The sequence below is a fragment of the Nomia melanderi genome, chromosome 1, assembly GCF_051020985.1.
Source record: "Nomia melanderi isolate GNS246 chromosome 1, iyNomMela1, whole genome shotgun sequence".
Taxonomy (NCBI): domain Eukaryota; kingdom Metazoa; phylum Arthropoda; class Insecta; order Hymenoptera; family Halictidae; genus Nomia; species Nomia melanderi.
The window spans coordinates 6,986,287-7,007,135 of record NC_134999.1 but is presented as its reverse complement, the minus strand read 5'-3'; positions in this window follow the sequence as shown (position 1 = coordinate 7,007,135).

Below are 20,849 nucleotides of genomic sequence, written 5' to 3'. Positions count from 1 at the left end.
ACATAGCAGTGATGGGTCTCCAGGACGAGGTCTCATAGGTTCCAAGGCTACATCCGACTGACCAATGGGAAGTTCGGGATACTTTTGGTCGAAAATGACTTTAGACTATACAAACCAGGTTGCCAAAGTGGAAAACTTGGATTCCGTCGGCCTGAATTGCCAGGAAGGTCGGGGGTAGCCATTTGACTTAGCAGTGATGGGACTCCGGGACGAGATCTCATAGGGACCAAGGCTACATCCGGCTGACCGATGGGCAGGTCGGGATACTTCTGGTCGAAATTGACTTTAGGCTATACAAACCAGGTTTTCAAAGTGGAAAGCCTGGATTCCGTCGGCCGGAATTGCGAGGAAGGGCGGGGGAGCCATTTGACTTAGCAGTGATGGGACTCCAGGACGAGATCTCATAGGGACCAAGGCTACATCCGGCTGACCGATGGGAAGGTCGGGATACTTTTGGTCGAAATTGATCTTGGACTATACAATCCAGGTTTCCAAAGTGCAAAACTTCGATTCCGTCGGGGCAGAATTGCCAGGAAGGTCGGGAGTAGTCATCTGACTTAGCAGTGATGGGACTCCTGGACGAGGTCTCATAGGTTCCAAGGCTACATCCGGCTGACCGATGGGAAGGTCGGGATAATTTTGGTCGAAATTGACCATAGACTATACAATCCAGGTTTCCAAAGTGGAAAACTTGAATTCCGTCGGGCAGAGTTGCCAGGAAGGACGGGGGTAGTCATTTGACTTAGCAGTGATGGGACTCCAGGACGAGGTCTCATAGGGACCAAGGCTACATCCAGCTGACCGATGGGAAGTTCGGGATACTTTTGGTCGAAATTGACTTTACACTATACAATCCAGGTTTCCAAAGTGCAAAACTTGGATTCCGTCGGGCAGAATTGCCAGGAAGGTCGGGGGTAGTCATTTGATTTAGCAGTCATGGGACTCCAGGACGAGGTCTCATAGGTTCCAAGGCTACATCCGGCTGACCGATGGGAAGTTCGGGATACTTTTGGTCGAAATTGACTTTAGACTATACAAACCAGGTTGCCAAAGTGGAAAATTTGGATTCCGTCGGGCAGAATTGCCAGGAAGGTCGAGGGTAGCCATTTGACTTAGCAGTGATGGGACTCCACGACGATGTCTCATAGGGACGAAGGCTACATCCGGCTGACCGATGGGAAGGTCGGTATACTTTTCGTCGAAATTGACTTTAGACTATACAATCCAGGTTTCCAAAGTGCAAAACTTGGATTCCGTCGGGAAGAATTGCCAGGAAGGTCGGGGGTAGCCATTTGACTTAGCAGTGATGGGACTCCAGGACGATGTCTTATAGGGACGAAGGCTACATCCGGCTGACCGATGGGAAGGTCGGGATACTTTTGGTCGAAATTAACTGTACACTATACAAACCAGGTTTTCAAAGTGGAAAACTTGGATTCCGTCGGCCGGAATTGCGAGGAAGGTCGGGGGTAGCCATTTGACTTAGCAGTGATGGGACTCCGGGACGAGATCTCATAGGGACCAAGGCTACATCCGGCTGACCGATGGGCAGGTCGGGATACTTCTGGTCGAAATTGACTTTAGGCTATACAGACCAGGTTTTCAAAGTGGAAAACCTGGATTCCGTCGGCCGGAATTGCGAGGAAGGTCGGGGGAGCCATTTGACCTAGCTTTGAAGGGACTCCAGGACGAGGTCTCATAGGTTCCAAGGCTACATTCGGCTGCCCGATGGGAAGGTCCGGATACTTTTGGTCGAAATTGACTTTAGACTATACAATCCGGATTTCCAAAGTGGAAAACTTGGATTCCGTCGGCCAGAATTGCCAGGAAGATCGGGGGTAGTCATTTGATTTAGCAGTGATGGGACTCCAGGACGAGGTCTCATAGGTTCCAAGGCTACATCCGGCTGACCGATGGGAAGTTCGGGATACTTTTGGTCGAAATTGACTTTAGACTATACAAACCAGGTTGCCAAAGTGGAAAACTTGGATTCCGTCGGGCAGAATTGCCAGGAAGGTCGAGGGTAGCCATTTGACTTAGCAGTGATGGGACTCCACGACGATGTCTCATAGGGACGAAGGCTACATCCGGCTGACCGATGGGAAGGTCGGGATACTTTTGGTCGAAATTGACTGTAGACTATACAAACCAGGTTTCCCAAGTGGAAAACTTGGACTCCGTCGGGCAGAATTGCCAGGAAGGTCGGTGGTAGTCATTTGACTTAGCAGTGAGGGGTATCCAGGACGAGGTCTCATAGGTTCCAAGGCTACATCCGGCTGACCGATGGGAAGTTCGGGATACTTTTGGTCGAAATTAACTTTAGACTAAACAATCCAAGTTTCCAAAGTGGAAAACTTCTGTTCCGTCGGGCAGAATTGCCAGGACGGTCGGGGGAAACCATTTGACTTCGCCGTGATGGGACTCCAGGGCGAGGTCTCATAGGTTCCAAGGCTACATCCGGCTGACCGATGGGAAGGTCGGGATACTTTTGGTCGAAATTGACTTCAGACTATACAATCCAGGTTTCCAAAGTGGAAAACTTGGATTCCGTCGGCCATAAGTGCCAGGACGGTCGGGGGAAGCCATTTGACTTAACAGTGATGGGACTCCAGGACGAGATCTCATAGGGACTAAGGCTACATCCGGCTGACCGATGGGAAGGTCGGGATACTTTTGGTCGAAATTGACTTCAGACTATACAATCCAGGTGTCCAAAGTGGAAAACTTGGATTCCGTCGGCCAGAAGTGCCAGGACGGTCGGGGGAAGCCATTTGACTTAGCAGTGATGGGACTCCAGGACGAGGTCTCATAGGGACCACGGCTATATCCGGCTGACCGATGGGAAGGTCGGGATACTTTTGGTCGAAATTGACTTTAGACTATACAAACCAGGTTTCCACAGTGCAAAACTTGGATTCCGTCGGCCGGAATTGCGAGGAAGGTCGGGGGAGCCATTTGACTTAGCAGTGAAGGGACTCCAGGACGAGGTCTCATAGGGACCAAGGCTATATCCGGCTGACCGATGGGGAGGTCGGGATACTTTTGGTCGAAAATGACTTTAGACTATTCAAACCAGGTTGCCAAAGTGGAAAACCTGGATTCCGTCGGCCACAATTGCCAGGAATGTGGGGGGTAGCCATTTGACTTAGCAGTGATGGGACTCCAGGACGAGATCTCATAGGGACTAAGGCTACATCCGGCAGACCGACGGGAAGGTCTGGATACTTTTGGTCGAAAATGACTTTAGACTATACAAACCAGGTTTCCAAAGTGCAAAACTTGCATTCCGTCGGGGCAGAATTGCCAGGAAGGTCGGGGGTAGTCATTTGACTTAGCAGTGATGGGACTCCGGGACGAGATCTCATAGGGACCAAGGCTACATCCGGCTGACCGATGGGCAGGTCGGGATACTTCTGGTCGAAATTGACTTTAGGCTATACAAACCAGGTTTTCAAAGTGGAAAACCTGGATTCCGTCGGCCGGAATTGCGAGGAAGGTCGGGGGAGCCATTTGACCTAGCTTTGAAGGGACTCCAGGACGAGGTCTCATAGGTTCCAAGGCTACATTCGGCTGCCCGATGGGAAGGTCCGGATACTTTTGGTCGAAATTGACTTTAGACTATACAATCCGGATTTCCAAAGTGGAAAACTTGGATTCCGTCGGCCAGAATTGCCAGGAAGATCGGGGGTAGTCATTTGATTTAGCAGTGATGGGACTCCAGGACGAGGTCTCATAGGTTCCAAGGCTACATCCGGCTGACCGATGGGAAGTTCGGGATACTTTTGGTCGAAATTGACTTTAGACTATACAAACCAGGTTGCCAAAGTGGAAAACTTGGATTCCGTCGGGCAGAATTGCCAGGAAGGTCGAGGGTAGCCATTTGACTTAGCAGTGATGGGACTCCACGACGATGTCTCATAGGGACGAAGGCTACATCCGGCTGACCGATGGGAAGGTCGGGATACTTTTGGTCGAAATTGACTGTAGACTATACAAACCAGGTTTCCCAAGTGGAAAACTTGGACTCCGTCGGGCAGAATTGCCAGGAAGGTCGGTGGTAGTCATTTGACTTAGCAGTGAGGGGTATCCAGGACGAGGTCTCATAGGTTCCAAGGCTACATCCGGCTGACCGATGGGAAGTTCGGGATACTTTTGGTCGAAATTAACTTTAGACTAAACAATCCAAGTTTCCAAAGTGGAAAACTTCTGTTCCGTCGGGCAGAATTGCCAGGACGGTCGGGGGAAACCATTTGACTTCGCCGTGATGGGACTCCAGGGCGAGGTCTCATAGGTTCCAAGGCTACATCCGGCTGACCGATGGGAAGGTCGGGATACTTTTGGTCGAAATTGATTTCAGACTATACAATCCAGGTTTCCAAAGTGGAAAACTTGGATTCCGTCGGCCATAAGTGCCAGGACGGTCGGGGGAAGCCATTTGACTTAACAGTGATGGGACTCCAGGACGAGATCTCATAGGGACTAAGGCTACATCCGGCTGACCGATGGGAAGGTCGGGATACTTTTGGTCGAAATTGACTTCAGACTATACAATCCAGGTGTCCAAAGTGGAAAACTTGGATTCCGTCGGCCAGAAGTGCCAGGACGGTCGGGGGAAGCCATTTGACTTAGCAGTGATGGGACTCCAGGACGATGTCTCATAGGGACCACGGCTATATCCGGCTGACCGATGGGAAGGTCGGGATACTTTTGGTCGAAATTGACTTTAGACTATACAAACCAGGTTTCCACAGTGCAAAACTTGGATTCCGTCGGCCGGAATTGCGAGGAAGGTCGGGGGAGCCATTTGACTTAGCAGTGAAGGGACTCCAGGACGAGGTCTCATAGGGACCAAGGCTATATCCGGCTGACCGATGGGGAGGTCGGGATACTTTTGGTCGAAAATGACTTTAGACTATTCAAACCAGGTTGCCAAAGTGGAAAACCTGGATTCCGTCGGCCACAATTGCCAGGAATGTGGGGGGTAGCCATTTGACTTAGCAGTGATGGGACTCCAGGACGAGATCTCATAGGGACTAAGGCTACATCCGGCAGACCGACGGGAAGGTCTGGATACTTTTGGTCGAAAATGACTTTAGACTATACAAACCAGGTTTCCAAAGTGCAAAACTTGCATTCCGTCGGGGCAGAATTGCCAGGAAGGTCGGGGGTAGTCATTTGACTTAGCAGTGATGGGAATCCAGGACGAGGTCTCATAGGTTCCATGGCTACATCCGGCTGACCGATGGGAAGGTCGGGATACTTTTGGTCGAAATTGGGTTTAGAAAATACAATCCAGGTTTCCAAAGTGCAAAACTTGGATTCCGTAGGGCAGAATTGACAGGAAGGTCGGGGGTAGCCATTTGACTTAGCAGTGATGGGACTCCAGGAGGAGGTCTCATAGGGACCAAGGCTATATCCGGCTGACCGATGGGAAGGTCGGGATACTTTTGGTCGAAAATGACTTTAGACTATACAAACCAGGTTTTCAAAGTGGAAAACTTGGATTCCGTCTGCCGGAATTGCGAGGAAGGTCGGGGGAGCCGTTTGACTTAGCTGTGATGGGACTCCAGGACCAGGTCTCATAGGTTCCAAGGCTACATCCGGCTGACCGATGGGAAGGTCGGGATACTTTTGGTCGAAATTGACTTCAGACTATACAATCCAGGTTTCCAAAGTGGAAAACTTGGATTCCGTCGGCCAGAAGTGCCAGGACGGTCGGGGGAAGCCATTTGACTTAACAGTGATGGGACTCCAGGACGAGATCTCATAGGGTCTAAGGCTACATCCGGCTGACCGATGGGAAGGTCGGGATACTTTTGGTCGAAATTGACTTCAGACTATACAATCCAGGTTTCCAAAGTGCAAAACTTGGATTCCGTCGGGCAGAATTGCCAGGAAGGTCGGGGGAAGCCATTTGACTTAGCAGTGATGGGACACCAGGGAGAGGTCTCATAGGGACGAAGGCTACATCCGACTGACCCATGGGAAGTTCGGGATACTTTTGGTCGAAATTGTCTTTAGACAATACAATCCAGGTTTCCAAAGTGCCAAACTTGGATTCCGTCGGGCAGAAGTGCCAGGACGGTCGGGGGAAGCCATTTGACTTAACAGTGATGGGACTCCAGGACGAGGTCTCATAGGGACCACGGCTACATCCGGCTGACCGATGGGAAGGTCGGGATACTTTTGGTCGAAATTGACTTTAGAATATACTAACCAGGTTTTCAAAGTGGAAAACTTGGATTCCGTCGGCCGGAATTGCGAGGAAGGTCGGGGGAGCCATTTGACTTAGCTGTGATGGGACTCCGGGGCGAGGTTTCATTGGGACCAAGGCTACATCCGGCTGCCTGATGGGAAGGTCTGGATACTATTGGTCGCAATTGACTTTAGACTATACAGTCCAGGTTTCCAAAGTGCAAAACTTGGATTCCGTCGGGCAGGATTGCCAGGAAGGTCGTGTGTAGCCATTTGACTTTGCAGTGATGGGACTCCAGGACGAGGTCTCATAGGGACCAAGGCTACATCCGGCTGACCGATGAGAAGGTCGGGATACTTTTGGTCGAAATTGACTTTAAACTATACAATCCAGGTTTCCAAAGTGCAAAACTTGGATTCCGTCGGGCAGAATTGCCAGGAAGGTCGGGGGTACTGATTTGACTTAGCAGTGATGGGACTCCAGGACCAGGTCTCATAGGTTCCAAGGCTACATCCGGCTGACCGATGGGAAGGTCGGGATACTTTTGGTCGAAATTGACTTCAGACTATACAATCCAGGTTTCCAAAGTGGAAAACTTGGATTCCGTCGGCCAGAAGTGCCAGGACGGTCGGGGGAAGCCATTTGACTTAACAGTGATGGGACTCCAGGACGAGATCTCATAGGGACTAAGGCTACATCCGGCTGACCGATGGGAAGGTCGGGATACTTTTGGTCGAAATTGACTTCAGACTATACAATCCAGGTGTCCAAAGTGGAAAACTTGGATTCCGACGGCCAGAAGTGCCAGGACGGTCGGGGGAAGCCATTTGACTTAGCAGTGATGGGACTCCAGGACGAGGTCTCATAGGGACCACGGCTATATCCGGCTGACCGATGGGAAGGTCGGGATACTTTTGGTCGAAATTGACTTTAGACTATACAAACCAGGTTTCCACAGTGCAAAACTTGGATTCCGTCGGCCGGAATTGCGAGGAAGGTCGGGGGAGCCATTTGACTTAGCAGTGAAGGGACTCCAGGACGAGGTCTCATAGGGACCAAGGCTATATCCGGCTGACCGATGGGGAGGTCGGGATACTTTTGGTCGAAAATGACTTTAGACTATTCAAACCAGGTTGCCAAAGCGGAAAACCTGCATTCCGTCGGCCACAATTGCCAGGAATGTGGGGGGTAGCCATTTGACTTAGCAGTGATGGGACTCTAGGACGAGATCTCATAGGGACTAAGGCTACATCCGGCAGACCGACGGGAAGGTCTGGATACTTTTGGTCGAAAATGACTTTAGACTATACAAACCAGGTTTCCAAAGTGCAAAACTTGCATTCCGTCGGGGCAGAATTGCCAGGAAGGTCGGGGGTAGTCATTTGACTTAGCAGTGATGGGAATCCAGGACGAGGTCTCATAGGTTCCATGGCTACATCCGGCTGACCGATGGGAAGGTCGGGATACTTTTGGTCGAAATTGGGTTTAGAAAATACAATCCAGGTTTCCAAAGTGCAAAACTTGGATTCCGTAGGGCAGAATTGACAGGAAGGTCGGGGGTAGCCATTTGACTTAGCAGTGATGGGACTCCAGGAGGAGGTCTCATAGGGACCAAGGCTATATCCGGCTGACCGATGGGAAGGTCGGGATACTTTTGGTCGAAAATGACTTTAGACTATACAAACCAGGTTTTCAAAGTGGAAAACTTGGATTCCGTCTGCCGGAATTGCGAGGAAGGTCGGGGGAGCCGTTTGACTTAGCTGTGATGGGACTCCAGGACCAGGTCTCATAGGTTCCAAGGCTACATCCGGCTGACCGATGGGAAGGTCGGGATACTTTTGGTCGAAATTGACTTCAGACTATACAATCCAGGTTTCCAAAGTGGAAAACTTGGATTCCGTCGGCCAGAAGTGCCAGGACGGTCGGGGGAAGCCATTTGACTTAACAGTGATGGGACTCCAGGACGAGATCTCATAGGGACTAAGGCTACATCCGGCTGACCGATGGGAAGGTCGGGATACTTTTGGTCGAAATTGACTTCAGACTATACAATCCAGGTTTCCAAAGTGCAAAACTTGGATTCCGTCGGGCAGAATTGCCAGGAAGGTCGGGGGAAGCCATTTGACTTAGCAGTGATGGGACTCCAGGACGAGGTCTCATAGGGACCACGGCTACATCCGGCTGACCGATGGGAAGGTCGGGATACTTTTGGTCGAAATTGACTTTAGAATATACTAACCAGGTTTTCAAAGTGGAAAACTTGGATTCCGTCGGCCGGAATTGCGAGGAAGGTCGGGGGAGCCATTTGACTTAGCAGTGATGGGACTCCAGGACGAGGTCTCATAGGGGCCAAGGCTATATCCGGCTGACCGATGGGAAGGTCGGGATACTTTTGGTCGAAAATGACTTTAGACTATTCTAACCAGGTTGCCAAAGTGGAAAACCTGGATTCCGTCGGCCACAATTGCCAGGAATGTCGGGGGTAGCCATTTGACTTAGCAGTGATGGGACTCCAGGGCGAGGTCTCATAGGTTCCATGGCTACATCCGGCTGACCGATGGGAAGGTCGGGATACTTTTGGTCGAAATTGGCTTTAGACTATATAATCCAGGTTTCCAAAGTGCAAAACTTGGATTCCGTCGGGCAGAATTGCCAGGAAGGTCGGGGGTAGCCATTTGACTTAGCAGTGATGGGACTCCAGGACGAGGTCTCATAGGTTCCAAGGCTACATCCGGCCTGACCGATGTGAAGTTCGGGATACTTTTGGTCGAAATTGACTTTAGACAATACAATCCATGTTGCGAAAGTGGAAAACTTGCATTCCGTCGTCCAGAACTGCCAGGAAGTTCGGGGGAAGCCATTTGACTTAGCAGTGATTCGACACCAGGGAGAGGTCTCATTGGGACCAAGGCTACATCCGGCTGACCGATGGGAAGGTCGGGATACTTTTGGTCGAAATTGACTTCAGACTATACAATCCAGGTTTCCAAAGTGGAAAACTTGGATTCCGTCGGCCAGAAGTGCCAGGACGGTCGGGGGAAGCCATTTGACTTAGCAGTGATGGGACTCCAGGACGAGATCTCATAGGGACTAAGGCTACATCCGGCTGACCGATGGGAAGGTCGGGATACTTTTGGTCGAAATTGACTTCAGACTATACAATCCAGGTGTCCAAAGTGGAAAACTTGGATTCCGTCGGCCAGAAGTGCCAGGACGGTCGGGGGAAGCCATTTGACTTAGCAGTGACGGGACTCCAAGACGAGGTATCATAGGGACCACGGCTATATCCGGCTCACCGATGGGAAGGTCGGGATACTTTTGGTCGAAATTGACTTTAGACTATACAAACCAGGTTTTCAAAGTGGAAAACTTGGATTCCGTCGGCCGGAATAGCGAGGAAGGTCGGGGGAGCCATTTGACTTAGCAGTGATGGGACTCCAGGACGAGGTCTCATAGGGGCCAAGGCTATATCCGGCTGACCGATGGGAAGGTCGGGATACTTTTGGTGGAAAATGAGTTTAGACTATTCTAACCAGGTTGCCAAAGTGGAAAACCTGGATTCCGTCGGCCACAATTGCCAGGAATGTCGGGGGTAGCCATTTGACTTAGCAGTGATGGGACTCCAGGGCGAGGTCTCATAGGTTCCAAGGCTACATCCGGCCTGACCGATGTGAAGTTCGGGATACTTTTGGTCGAAATTGACTTTAGACTATACAAACCAGGTTGCTAAAGTGGAAAACTTGGACTCCGTCGGCCAGAATTGCCAGGAAGGTCGTGGGTAGCCATTTGGCTTAGCAGTGATTGGACACCAGGGAGAGGTCTAATAGCGCCCAAGGCTACATCCAGCTGACTGATGGGAAGATCGGTATACTTTTGGTCGAAAATGACTTTAGACTATACAAACCAGATTGCCAAAGTGCCAAACTTGGATTCCGTCGGGCAGAATTGCCAGGAAGGTCGGGGGTAGCCATTTGACTTTGCAGTGTTTGGACTCCATGACGATGTGTCATAGGGACGAAGGCTACATCCGGCTGACCGATGGGAAGGTCGGGATACTTTTGGTCGAAATTTACTTTAGACTATACAATCCAGGTTTCCAAAGTGCAAAACTTGGATTCCGTCGGGCAGAATTGCCAGGAAGGTCGGAGGTAGTGATTTGACTTAGCAGTGATGGGACTCCAGGACGAGGTCTCATAGGTTCCAAGGCTACATCCGGCTGACAGATGGGAAGGTCGGGATACTTTTGGTCGAAATTGACTTTAGACTATACAAACCAGGTTTCCAAAGTGGAAAACTTGGATTCCGTCGGCCAGAATTGCCAGGAAGGTCGGGGGTAGCCATTTGACTTAGCAGTGATGGGACTCCAGGACGAGATCTGATAGGGACCAAGGCTACATACGGCTGACCGATGGGAAGGTCTGGATAATTTTGGTCGGAAATGACTTTAGACTATACAAACCAGGTTTCCAAAGTGCACAACTTGGATTCCGTCGGGCAGAATTGCCAGGAAGGTCGGGGGTAGCCATTTGACTTAGCAGTGTTTGGACTCCATGACGATGTGTCATAGGGACGAAGGCTACATCCGGCTGACCGATGGGAAGGTCGGGATACTTTTGGTCGAAATTTACTTTAGACTATACAATCCAGGTTTCCAAAGTGCAAAACTTGGATTCCGTCGGGCAGAATTGCGAGGAAGGTCGGAGGTAGTGATTTGACTTAGCAGTGATGGGACTCCAGGACGAGATCTCATAGGGACCAAGGCTACATACGGCTGACCGATGGGAAGGTCTGGATAATTTTGGTCGGAAATGACTTTAGACTATACAAACCAGGTTTCCAAAGTGCAAAACTTGGATTCCGTCGGGCAGAATTGCCAGGAAGGTCGGGGGTAGCCATTTGACTTAGCAGTGATGTGACTCCAGGACGATGTCTCATAGGGTCCAAGGCTACATCCGGCTGACCGATGGGAAGGTCGGGATACTTTTGGTCGAAATTGACCTTAGACTATACAATCCAGGTTTCCAAAGTGCAAAACTTGGATTCCGTCGGGCAGAATTGCCAGGAAGGTCGGGTGTAGCCATTTGACTTAGCAGTGATGGGACTCCAGGACGATGTCTCATAGGGACGAATGCTACATACGGCTCACCGATGGGAAGGTCTGGATAATTTTGGTCGGAAATGACTTTAGACTATACAAACCAGGTTTCCAAAGTGCAAAACTTGGATTCCGTCGGCCGGAATTGCGAGGAAGCTCGGGGCAGCCACTTGACTTAGCTGTGATGGGACTCCAGGACGAGTTCTCATAGGGACCAAGGCTACATCCGGCTGACCGATGGGAAGGTCGGGATACTTTTGGTCGAAATTGACTTTAGACTATACAATCCGGGTTTCCAAGGTGGCAAACTTGGATTCCGTCGGCCAGTATTGCCAGGAAGGTCGGGGGAAGCCATTTGACTTAGCAGTGATGGGACTCCAGGACGAGGTCTCATAGGTTCCAAGGCTACATCCGCCTGACCGATGGGAGGGTCGGGATACTTTTGGTCGAAATTGACTTTAGACTATACAAACCAGGTTTCCAAAGTGGAGAACTTGGATTCCGGCGTTCAGAATTGCCATGAAGGTCGGGGGTAGTCATTTGACTTAGCAGTGATGGGACTCCAGGTCGATGTCTCATAGAGACGAAACGTACATCCGGCTGTCCGATGAGAAGGTCGGGATACTTTTGGTCGAAATTGACTTTAGAATATACAATCCAGGTTTCCAAAGTGCCAAACTTGGATTCCGTCGGGCAGAATTGCCAGGAAGGTCGGGGGTAGCCATTTGACTTAGCAGTGTTTGGACTCCATGACGATGTGTCATAGGGACGAAGGCTACATCCGGCTGACCGATGGGAAGGTCGGGATACTTTTGGTCGAAATTGACTTTAGACTATACAATCCGGGTTTCCAAAGTGGAAAACTTGGATTCCGTGGGCCGGAATTGCGAGGAAGGTCGGGGGAGCCACTTGACCTAGCTTTGATGGGACTCCAGGACGAGATCTCATAGGTTCCATGGCTACATCCGGCTGACCGATGGGAAGGTCGGGATACTTTTGTTCGAAATTGACTTTAGACTATACAAACCAGGTTTCCAAAGTGAAAAACTTGGATTCCGTCGGGCAGAATTGCCAGGAAGGTCTGGGGTAGTCATTTGACTTAGCTGTGATGGGACTCCAGGACGAGGTCTCATAGGGACCAAGGCTACATCCGGCTGACCGATGGGAAGGTCGGGATACATTTGGTCGAAATTGACTTTTGACTATATAAACCAGGTTTCCAAAGTGAAAAACTTGGATTCCGTCGGGCAGAATTACCAGGAAGTTCTGGGGTAGTCATTTGACTTAGCAGTGATGGGACTCCAGGACGAGGTCTCATAGGTTCCAAAGCTACATCCGACTGACCAATGGGAAGTTCGGCATACTTTTTGTCGAAATTGACTTTAGACTATACAATCCAGGTTTCCAAAGTGCAAAACTTGGATTCCGTCGGGCAGAATTGCCAGGAAGGTCGGGGGAAGCCATTTGACATAGCGGTGATGGGACATCACGACGATGTCTCATAGGGACCAAGGCTACATCCGGCTGACCGATAGGAAGGTCTGGATACTTTTGTTCGAAAATGACTTTAGACTATACAATCCAGGTTGCCAAAGTGGAAAACTTGGATTCCGTCGGCCACAATTGCCAGGAAGGTCGGGGGTAGCCATTTGACTTAGCAGTGATGGGACTCCAGGACGAGATCTCATAGGGACCAAGGCTACATCCGGCTGACCGATGGGAAGGTCTGGATACTTTTGGTCGGAAATGACTTTAGACTATACAAACCAGGTTTCCAAAGTGGAAAACTTGGATTCCGTCGGCCGGAATTGCCAGGAAGGTCGTGGGAGCCATTTGTCTTAGCTGTGATGGGACTCCAGGACGAGGTCTCATAGGGACCAAGGCTACATCCGACTGACCCAAGGGAAGTTCGGTATACTTTTGGTCGAAATTGTCTTTAGACTATACAATCCAGGTTTCCAAAGTGCCAAACTTGGATTCCGTCGGGCAGAATTGCCAGGAAGGTCGGGGGTAGCCATTTTACTTAGCAGTGTTTGGACTCCATGACGATGTGTCATAGGGACGAAGGCTACATCCGGCTGACCGATGGGAAGGTCGGGATACTTTCGGTCGAAATTGACTTTAGACTATACAAGCCAGGTTGCCAAAGTGGAAAACTTGGATTCCGTCGGCCTGAATTGCCAGGAAGGTCGGGGGTAGCCATTTGACTTAGCAGTGATGGGACTCCAGGACGAGGACTCATAGGGACCATGGCTATATCCGGCTGACCGATGGGAAGGTCGGCATACTTTTGGTCGGAGTTGACTTTAGACTATACAAACCAGGTTTCCAAAGTGCAAAACTTGGATTCCGTCGGCCGGAATTGCGAGGAAGGTCGGGGGAGCCATTTGACTTAGCAGTGAAGGGACTCCAGGACGAGGTCTCATAGGGACCAAGGCTATATCCGGCTGACCGATGGGAAGGTCGGGATACTTTTGGTTGAAAATGACTTTAGACTATTCAAACCAGGTTGCCAAAGTGGAAAACCTGGATTCCGTCGGCCACAATTGCCAGGAATGTGGGGGGTAGCCATTTGACTTAGCAGTGATGGGACTCCAGGACGAGATCTCATAGGGACTAAGGCTACATCCGGCAGACCGACGGGAAGGTCTGGATACTTTTGGTCGAAAATGACTTTAGACTATACAAACCAGGTTTCCAAAGTGCAAAACTTGCATTCCGTCGGGGCAGAATTGCTAGGAAGGTCGGGGGTAGTCATTTGACTTAGCAGTGATGGGAATCCAGGACGAGGTCTCATAGGTTCCATGGCTACATCCGGCTGACCGATGGGAAGGTCGGGATACTTTTGGTCGAAATTGGCTTTAGACAATACAATCCAGGTTTCCAAAGTGCAAAACTTGGATTCCGTAGGGCAGAATTGCCAGGAAGGTCGGGGGTAGCCATTTGACTTAGCAGTGATGGGACTCCAGGACGAGGTCTCATAGGGACCAAGGCTATATCCGGCTGACCGATGGGAAGGTCGGGATACTTTTGGTCGAAAATGACTTTAGACTATACAAACCAGGTTTCCAAAGTGCAAAACTTGCATTCCGTCGGGGCAGAATTGCTAGGAAGGTCGGGGGTAGTCATTTGACTTAGCAGTGATGGGAATCCAGGACGAGGTCTCATAGGTTCCATGGCTACATCCGGCTGACCGATGGGAAGGTCGGAATACTTTTGGTCGAAATTGGCTTTAGACAATACAATCCAGGTTTCCAAAGTGCAAAACTTGGATTCCGTAGGGCAGAATTGCCAGGAAGGTCGGGGGTAGCCATTTGACTTAGCAGTGATGGGACTCCAGGACGAGGTCTCATAGGGACCAAGGCTATATCCGGCTGACCGATGGGAAGGTCGGGATACTTTTGGTCGAAAATGACTTTAGACTATACAAACCAGGTTTTCAAAGTGGAAAACTTGGATTCCGTCGGCCGGAATTGCGAGGAAGGTCGGGGGAGCCGTTTGACTTAGCAGTGATGGGACTCCAGGACCAGGTCTCATAGGTTCCAAGGCTACATCCGGCTGACCGATGGGAAGGTCGGGATACTTTTGGTCGAAATTGACTTCAGACTATACAATCCAGGTTTCCAAAGTGGAAAACTTGGATTCCGTCGGCCAGAAGTGCCAGGACGGTCGGGGGAAGCCATTTGACTTAACAGTGATGGGACTCCAGGACGAGATCTCATAGGGACTAAGGCTACATCCGGCTGACCGATGGGAAGGTCGGGATACTTTTGGTCGAAATTGGCTTTAGACAATACAATCCAGGTTTCCAAAGTGCAAAACTTGGATTCCGTAGGGCAGAATTGCCAGGAAGGTCGGGGGTAGCCATTTGACTTAGCAGTGATGGGACTCCAGGACGAGGTCTCATAGGGACCAAGGCTACATCCGGCTGACCGATGGGAAGGTCGGGATACATTTGGTCGAAATTGACTTTTGACTATATAAACCAGGTTTCCAAAGTGAAAAACTTGGATTCCGTCGGGCAGAATTGCCAGGAAGTTCTGGGGTAGTCATTTGACTTAGCAGTGATGGGACTCCAGGACGAGGTCTCATAGGTTCCAAAGCTACATCCGACTGACCAATGGGAAGTTCGGCATACTTTTTGTCGAAATTGACTTTAGACTATACAATCCAGGTTTCCAAAGTGCAAAACTTGGATTCCGTAGGGCAGAATTGCCAGGAAGGTCGGGGGAAGCCATTTGACATAGCGGTGATGGGACATCACGGCGATGTCTCATAGGGACCAAGGCTACATCCGGCTGACCGATAGGAAGGTCTGGATACTTTTGTTCGAAAATGACTTTAGACTATACAATCCAGGTTGCCAAAGTGGAAAACTTGGATTCCGTCGGGCAGAATTGCCAGGAAGGTCGGGGGTAGCCATTTTACTTAGCAGTGTTTGGACTCCATGACGATGTGTCATAGGGACGAAGGGTACATCCGGCTGACCGACGGGAAGGTCTGGATACTTTTGGTCGAAAATGACTTTAGACTATACAAACCAGGTTTCCAAAGTGCAAAACTTGCATTCCGTCGGGGCAGAATTGCTAGGAAGGTCGGGGGTAGTCATTTGACTTAGCAGTGATGGGAATCCAGGACGAGGTCTCATAGGTTCCATGGCTACATCCGGCTGACCGATGGGAAGGTCGGGATACTTTTGGTCGAAATTGGCTTTAGACAATACAATCCAGGTTTCCAAAGTGCAAAACTTGGATTCCGTAGGGCAGAATTGCCAGGAAGGTCGGGGGTAGCCATTTGACTTAGCAGTGATGGGACTCCAGGACGAGGTCTCATAGGGACCAAGGCTATATCCGGCTGACCGATGGGAAGGTCGGGATACTTTTGGTCGAAAATGACTTTAGACTATACAAACCAGGTTTTCAAAGTGGAAAACTTGGATTCCGTCGGCCGGAATTGCGAGGAAGGTCGGGGGAGCCGTTTGACTTAGCAGTGATGGGACTCCAGGACCAGGTCTCATAGGTTCCAAGGCTACATCCGGCTGACCGATGGGAAGGTCGGGATACTTTTGGTCGAAATTGACTTCAGACTATACAATCCAGGTTTCCAAAGTGGAAAACTTGGATTCCGTCGGCCAGAAGTGCCAGGACGGTCGGGGGAAGCCATTTGACTTAACAGTGATGGGACTCCAGGACGAGATCTCATAGGGACTAAGGCTACATCCGGCTGACCGATGGGAAGGTCGGGATACTTTTGGTCGAAATTGACTTCAGACTATACAAACCAGGTTTCCAAAGTGCAAAACTTGGATTCCGTCGGCAGAATTGCCAGGTAGGTCGGGGGTAGCCATTTGACTTAGCAGTGATGGGACTCCAGGACGACGTCTCATAGGGACGAAGGCTACATCCGGCTGACCCATGGGAAGTTCTGGATACCTTTGGTCGAAATTGACTTTAGACTATACAATCCAGGTTTCCAAAGTGCAAAACTTGGATTCCGTCGGGCAGAATTGCCAGGAAGGTCGTGGGTAGCCATTTTACTTAGCAGTGATTGGACACCAGGGGAGGTCTCATAGGGACCAAGGCTACATCCGGCTGACCGATGGGAAGGTCGGGATACTTTTGGTCGAAATTGACTTTAGAATATACTAACCAGGTTTTCAAAGTGGAAAACTTGGATTCCGTCGGCCGGAATTGCGAGGAAGGTCGGGGGAGCCATTTGACTTAGCAGTGATGGGACTCCAGGGCGAGGTCTCATAGGTTCCATGGCTACATCCGGCTGACCGATGGGAAGGTCGGGATACTTTTGGTCGAAATTGGCTTTAGACTATATAATCCAGGTTTCCAAAGTGCAAAACTTGGATTCCTTCGGGCAGAATTGCCAGGAAGGTCGGGGGTAGCCATTTGACTTAGCAGTGATGGGACTCCAGGACGAGGTCTCATAGGTTCCAAGGCTACATCCGGCCTGACCGATGTGAAGTTCGGGATACTTTTGGTCGAAATTGACTTTAGACAATACAATCCATGTTGCGAAAGTGGAAAACTTGCATTCCGTCGTCCAGAACTGCCAGGAAGTTCGGGGAAAGCCATTTGACTTAGCAGTGATTCGACACCAGGGAGAGGTCTCATTGGGACCAAGGCTACATCCGGCTGACCGATGGGAAGGTCGGGAAACTTTTGGTCGAAAATGACTTTAGACTATACAAACCAGGTTTCCAAAGTGGAAAACTTGGATTCCGTCGGGCAGAATTGCCAGGAAGGTCGGGGGTAGCCATTTGACTTAGCAGTGTTTGGACTCCATGACGATGTGTCATAGGGACGAAGGCTACATCCGGCTGAGCGATGGGAAGGTCGGGATACTTTTGCTCGAAATTGACTTTAGACTATACAAACCAGGTTGCTAAAGTGGAAAACTTGGATTCCGTCGGCCAGAATTGCCAGGAAGGTCGTGGGTAGCCATTTGACTTAGCAGTGATTGGACACCAGGGAGAGGTCTAATAGCGCCCAAGGCTACATCCAGCTGACTGATGGGAAGATCGGTATACTTTTGGTCGAAAATGACTTTAGACTATACAAACCAGATTGCCAAAGTGGAAAACTTGGATTCCGTCGAGCAGAATTGCCAGGAAGGTCGGGGGTAGCCATTTTACTTAGCAGTGATTGGACTCCAAGACGAGGTCTCATAGGTTCCAAGGCTACATCCGGCTGACAGATGGGAAGGTCGGGATACTTTTGGTCGAAATTGTCTTTAGACTATACAGTCCAGGTTTCCAAAGTGCCAAACTTGGATTCCGTCGGGCAGAATTGCCAGGAAGGTCGGGGGTAGCCATTTGACTTAGCAGTATTTGGACTCCATGACGATGTGTCATAGGGACGAAGGCTACATCCGGCTGACCGATGGGAAGGTCGGGATACTTTTGGTCGAAATTTACTTTAGACTATACAATCCAGGTTTCCAAAGTGCAAAACTTGGATTCCGTCGGGCAGAATTGCGAGGAAGGTCGGAGGTAGTGATTTGACTTAGCAGTGATGGGACTCCAGGACGAGGTCTCATAGGTTCCAAGGCTACATCCGGCTGACAGATGGGAAGGTCGGGATACTTTTGGTCGAAATTGACTTCAGACTATACAAACCAGGTTTCCAAAGTGCAAAACTTGGATTCCGTCGGCAGAATTGCCAGGTAGGTCGGGGGTAGCCATTTGACTTAGCAGTGATGGGACTCCAGGACGACGTCTCATAGGGACGAAGGCTACATCCGGCTGACCCATGGGAAGGTCTGGATAATTTTGGTCGGAAATGACTTTAGACTATACAAACCAGGTTTCCAAAGTGCAAAACTTGGATTCCGTCGGGCAGAATTGCCAGGAAGGTCGGGGGTAGCCATTTGACTTAGCAGTGATGTGACTCCAGGACGATGTCTCATAGGGTCCAAGGCTACATCCGGCTGACCGATGGGAAGGTCGGGATACTTTTGGTCGAAATTGACCTTAGACTATACAATCCAGGTTTCCAAAGTGCAAAACTTGGATTCCGTCGGGCAGAATTGCCAGGAAGGTCGGGTGTAGCCATTTGACTTAGCAGTGATGGGACTCCAGGACGATGTCTCATAGGGACGAATGCTACATACGGCTCACCGATGGGAAGGTCGGGATACTTTTGGTCGAAATTGACTTTTGACTATACAAACCAGGTTTCCAAAGTGGAAGACTTGGATTCCGTCGGCCGGAATTGCGAGGAAGCTCGGGGCAGCCACTTGACTTAGCTGTGATGGGACTCCAGGACGAGTTCTCATAGGGACCAAGGCTACATCCGGCTGACCGATGGGAAGGTCGGGATACTTTTGGTCGAAATTGACTTTAGACTATACAATCCGGGTTTCCAAGGTGGCAAACTTGGATTCCGTCGGCCAGTATTGCCAGGAAGGTGGGGGGAAGCCATTTGACTTAGCAGTGACGGGACTCCAGGACGATGTCTCATAGGTTCCAAGGCTACATCCGCCTGACCGATGGGAGGGTCGGGATACTTTTGGTCGAAATTGACTTTAGACTATACAATCCAGGCTTCCAAAGTGCAAAACTTGGATTCCGTCAGGCAGAATTGCCAGGAAGGTCGGGTGTAGCCATTTGACTTAGCAGTGATGGGACTCCCGGACGATGTCTCATAGGGACGAAGGCTACATCCGGCTGACCGATGGGAGGGTCGGGATACTTTTGGTCGAAAGTGACTTTAGACTATACAAACCAGGTTTCGAAAGTGGAAAACTTGGATTCCGTCGGCCGGAATTGCCAGGAAGGTCGGGGGAGTCATTTGACTTTGCTGTGATGGGACTCCAGGACGAGGTCTCATAGGGACCAAGGCGACATCCGGCTTACCGATGGGAAGGTCGGGATTCTTTTGGTCGAAATTGACTTTAGACTATACAATCCAGGTTTCCAAAGTGCAAAACTTGCATTCCGTCAGGGCAAAATTGCCAGGAAGGTCGGGGGTAGCCATTTGACTTAGCTGTGATGGGAGTCCAGGACGAGGTCTCATAGGGACCAAAGCTACATCTGGCGGACCGATGGGAAGCTCTGGATACTTTTGGCCGAAATTGACTTTAGACTATACAATCCAGGTTTCCAAAGTGCAAAACTTGGATTCCGTCGGGCAGAATTGCCAGGAAGGTCGTGGGTAGCCGTTTGACTTAGCAGTGATGGGACTCCAGGACCATGTCTCATAGGGACGAAGGCTACATCCGGCTGACCGATGTGAAGTTCGGAATACTTTTGGTCGAAATTGACTTTAGACTATACAAACCAGGTTGCCAAAGTGGAAAACTTGGATTCCGTCGGCCAGAATTGCCAGGAAGGTCGGGGGTAGCCATTTGTCTTAGCAGTGATTGGACTCCAGTACGAGATCTCATAGGTTCCAAGGCTACATCCGGCCGACCGATGGGAAGGTCGGGATACTTTTGGTCGAAAATGACTTTCGACTATACAATCCAGGTTTCCAAAGTGCAAAACTTGCATTCCGTCAGGGCAAAATTGCCAGGAAGGCGCAGGGTAGCCATTTGACTTAGCTGTGATGGGAGTCCAGGACGAGGTCTCATAGGGACCAAAGCTACATCTGGCTGACCGATGGGAAGCTCTAGATACTTTTGGCCGAAAATGACTTTAGACTATACAATCCAGGTTTCCAAAGTGCAAAATTTGGATTCCGTCGGGCAGAATTGCCAGGAAGGTCGGGGGAGTCATTTGACTTAGCTGTGATGGGACTCCAGGACGAGGTCTCATAGGGACGAAGGCTACATCCGGCTGACCGATGGGAAGGTCGGGATACTTTTGGTCGAAATTGACTTTAGACTATACAAACCAGGTTGCCAAAGTGGAAAACTTGGATTCCGTTGGGCAGAATGGCCAGGAAGGTCGGGGGTAGCCATTTGACTTAGCAGTGATGGGACTCCAGGACGATGTCTCATAGGGACGAAGGCTACATCCGGCTAACCGATGGGAAGGTCGGGACACTTTTGGTCGAAATTGACTTCAGACTATACAATCCAGGTTTCCAAAGTGGAAAACTTGGA